This window comes from Solanum tuberosum, unplaced genomic scaffold (genome assembly GCF_000226075.1).
Source record: "Solanum tuberosum cultivar DM 1-3 516 R44 unplaced genomic scaffold, SolTub_3.0 scf00070, whole genome shotgun sequence".
Taxonomy (NCBI): domain Eukaryota; kingdom Viridiplantae; phylum Streptophyta; class Magnoliopsida; order Solanales; family Solanaceae; genus Solanum; species Solanum tuberosum.
In genome coordinates, this window is record NW_006238996.1 from 1,471,024 (window position 1) to 1,475,568 (window position 4,545).

Genomic DNA, 4,545 nt, shown 5'->3' on the forward strand with positions numbered 1-4,545 from the left:
AACACATAAATGACCTGGAGGGTCATTACACAATCTTACTTCAATAGATATAGAAACTGATTAAATTGATGTCTTGCAACTATTAGCACATCCTCACCCTCCTTACGAATCCAACATTGAAAATTAAAGGTCACTATTGAAGAAGTTGTGAACCCACCAATCCATCAGAGCTTTCTTCAACCAAATAAAGTAGAAGATATTTTAGCTAGACAAGGTTCCAATCTAACAATTACCAACCAAGCCATCATCATGTCATCTCCTCCAGATAACACAATAGATGTGAGGAAGATCAACATGGAGTGACTAAGTAAATTAGTGACAATATATATGTGTTATTAGTTAGTTCATTTTAATAATCTTGCTATAATTGTAATAGTGATAAACTCTTATTTATATCGCATGCAACTACCTAATTATAATGATTAAGATGAGGATCTCAAAAGGATAATCTTATTGAGAAATGCCAGCAATCTTAAATACATGAACTTCAACTAACTTAAGCTAAATTGTAGGAAACTACTCCTAGATATGCTCCACATAAAGACTTAGAGTCAATATATAATAAATCAGTAAATGAGATAACTAAAATAGTATCTAAGATGTGGTAAAAAGTGTAACACCTAGAAAATCAAACCTAAAAAAAATGTAGAAAACTACCTAAATCAGTGAACCACGACAGGGTTCACGGACCGTGATAGGGTCCACGGTCCATTGACCTGCTTGTGGTTATGACTTGGAAGTCAGCAGGCCCAGATGTCAGACGACGGGCACCTTCACGGTCCGTGGCCTTGACGACGGGCCGTGGTAAATGTTGCGACGTCTAGGCAGTAGCCTCTCTAGCCTAGCCCTCAGACACCCCTCGCCCAAGTAAGGACCACGGGGACCTTCACAATCTGTGGTCCTGAAGACGGGTCGTGGGGGTTTCCGTGAAACCTAACCAGTAGCCCCCTAAATCCTGAGCAACCAGACCTTAGCCCAAGTGAGGACCACGAAGACCTTCACAGTCTGTGGTCCCTCACACGGGATGTGGTAAGGCTCATGAGACAGACCCTCAGCTCAGTAGTCACCAAGTGAAGACCACGACCCACTTTACGGTCCATGGTCCTTTTCACGGTTCGTGAAGGTGGCCGTGGTCAGCCCCATCTGCAACTTAAGTCAGGGGTCTTTTTGTCTTTTCCTATTTCGTTGGACCCCTAAACTACGTCGTTTTAACCCTAAACTACATGGTTTTGGTCAATTTTAGCCTAGAAACATAACTAGAACTTAATCTTTCATCAAAACTTAGAAAATTAGAAGCAAAAGAGGAGAAAGAAGTGACCCAAACCCTTCGAAGAACGCAACAAGTTTCCTCCAGTTCCAGCCCTAAAATCGAAGGATTTCTTTGTGGAATTCGTCACCAGGTATGTGGGATTTCACTAGTGGGTTCCTTTCACCTATTAGGTCCCTAGATTTTAGTCAGATTCTTGATTCCCTATTATTATTTAGACCTAGGGTTTCTAGAACTATAGCAGATTATCATGCATTAGTTATTTAAATGTTCCAAATCAGATTATCATGTTATTTCTTCGTTTATTGCATGAATTTCAGAACCCTAGCTAGGTATTTCATTAGTGCTTGAATTACACATGCTAGGTCAAATATTTCAGTATTTCAGCTTTACATGCCTCAGTCTTGAATGTGTCATTATCAATATATTAATGTGAATTCTCAGTTTGTATGTCAATTTTGAGCTATCCAGTATATTATAGAAATTCAGTCATAATGTGTTAATCATTTAATCTATTGGGAGTAGAATAATATCGAGTTGGACTAGGGTTAGTCACCCATATAGTCCAAGAACTACGAGCCACATAGGTTAAATTCCCCTCTATGGGCATCACTTTAGTGATCACTCCAGCATGCCTCTACACCTTTGGCCGGGTGTATTGGGTCCTCTCGATGGGGCGTATACATTGGACTCCACATTTAGCTCATGTCATTTTATTATCGGTTATTAGTAGCTCCCATAGTTCAGTCAGACTCCATTGCATTGACCACATTTCATTATAATCAGTATTCAACATCAGCATGTCTAAATTTGGCCTTTGCATTCAGTTATCTCAGTATTCAGTATCTATATCATGTTCAGATTATACTTTTGCTTTATTGCTTATTCAGTTATATCCTTATTTCAGCTTTACTCTATCCTACATGCTCAGTACCTTTCAAGTACTGACACATACTCTGCGCTACATCTTCTTGTGATGTAGGTTTAGATTCTCAGCATCCAGATCACGCTTAGATCGATTCCCGATCTCCAGTTCAGCATCATCAGTGGTGAGTCCTCATTCTTCGAGGACAATAGTCATGTTATATTTCAGCTTTCATTATTTTAGTTTCAGTTTTGCTAGACTTAGCTGGGGCATGTCCCAGCACTTCTAGTCAATTTGAGGCTATTTTCAGACATAGTTAGATTCAGCTTAGTATTTGAGTTTGATGCTTCTTTTGTATTAAGCTTTCATGGATTTGATATTCAGTTTTAGTATATGGGTATTTCCCCATCATTTCAGATTTATTTATGATTAGCTTCCGCATCAGTTTTATTTCTCAGTTTATCTTTAGTATGCTCATGATTATGCCAGCAGGGTTAGCTTTGTGTCAGTTATGATCCTAGGTCCCGTGTTCGCGTCTCGGGGGTAACTCGGGGCATGACAAACTTGGTATCAGAGCACTAGGTTTAAAAGTCCTAGGATGTCTGAAAAGCCGCACTAAGTAGAGTCCTTTTCATGGGTGTAAAGTGCACCACATCTAAGGTATGATCTAATTCCATTTTAACTCGACGTTCTACGTTTCAGTGATCATGTCTTCTCGTAGAGCTAACGTTAGGAATGCGAATGCCAAGAACGCAAACGCAACTCCTCCACTCCCAGATCAAGAATTTTCGAATGTAGAATTTCGGAACACCATTCATATGTTGGCTTAGAGTGTGGCAAACTAGAACAATCAGCGAGCTCCAGTTTCGGCAAATGCTAATGTTGGTTCAGCAGCCAAAGTGTGAGATTTTGTTAGGATGAATCCGCTAGAGTTCTTAGGATTACAGATTGGTGAGGATCCTCAAAACTTCATTGATGAGGTCAAGAAGTCTTTGAAGTAATGCAGGTAACTAGGAATGATCGGGTTGAGTTAGCGTCTTACCAACTTAAGGATGTGGCTCATATCTGGTATACTCAGTGGAAAGAGAACAGGGGTACAGATGCAGCTCCTATCACTTGGGATTGCTTTAGTGAGACCTTCCTAGACAGGTTTTTCCCAAGAGAGCTAAGGGAGGTGAAAGCTCAAGAATTTATGAACTTAAGGCAAGGTAGCATGACAGTCCAAGAGTATGGGCTCAAGTTTACCCAACTCTCCAGGTATGCTCATCACATGGTTGCTGATTCCAGGGCTCAGATGAATAAGTTTCTATATAGAGTGTCATACTTGGTGAAGACAGAGTGTAGAAATGCTATGTTGCTGGAAAATATGAGCATCTCTAGGCTCATGACTCATGCTCAGCAGGTTGAGGGTGATAAGCTTAGAGAACAGGCTAAGGAGAACAAGAAGGCTAGGACTGGGAACTATGACTATTCTCAGCAGAAATTAAGTGGTGGAAATCGCTTGCAGGTCAGCAGAAATTTTCAGCTCCAGCACCTTTATCAGCTAGTGTTCCATCTTCCAAATTCATACAAGATCAGAAGGGTAGGGCATCAGGCTCTAAGTCTCGGGGAAGTGTTTCAGGTACCAAAACCTACCCAACTTGCCCTAAGTATGGTAAGAACCATCTAGGAGAGTGTCTTGCAGGAAAGGAAGGATGCTTTGGATGTGGTCAGTCTGGTCACAGGTTGAGGGATTGTCCTTCAAAACAGGGTCAAGGAGGAAATGGTATAGCTCAGTCTACAACTTCAGCAGCACCAGCAAGAAGAGATTGTCCTTCTAAATAGGGTCAAAGGGGAAATGGCAGTGCTCAGTCCACAACTTCAGCAGCACCAGTAAGTCACCCGACTCAGTAGGGTAACTCATCTGGTACAGGTGGCGGACAATGCCAAAACAGGTTGTATGCTCTTCAGGCTCGCCAGGATCTGGAAGAATGTAGTCATTGGTACGTTACGAGTCTTTGATCTCGATGTTTATGCTTTGTTAGATCCAGGGGCTACTCTTTCCTTTGTTACTCCTTATATAGCAGTTAAGTTTGATGTTAGTCCAGAAACTCTCTCAGAATCTTTCTCAGTCTCTACTCCAATTGGTGACCCAGTTATAGCTAGACGGGTATACATAAATTGCCCTGTCACAGTCTCCCAGAAAATCACCTCAGCAGATCTTGTAGAGTTATAAATGGTAAACTTCAATGTCATTCTAGGCATAGATTGATTACATTCCTATTATGCCTCAGTCGATTGTAGAACTAGGATCGTTCGTTTCAAATTTCCAGACGAGCCAATCTTTGTATGGAAGGGTAGTAGCTCAGTGCCTGTGGATCAATTTATCTCTTACCTTAAGGCTAGAAAGATGATCTCTAAAGGGTATCTCTAT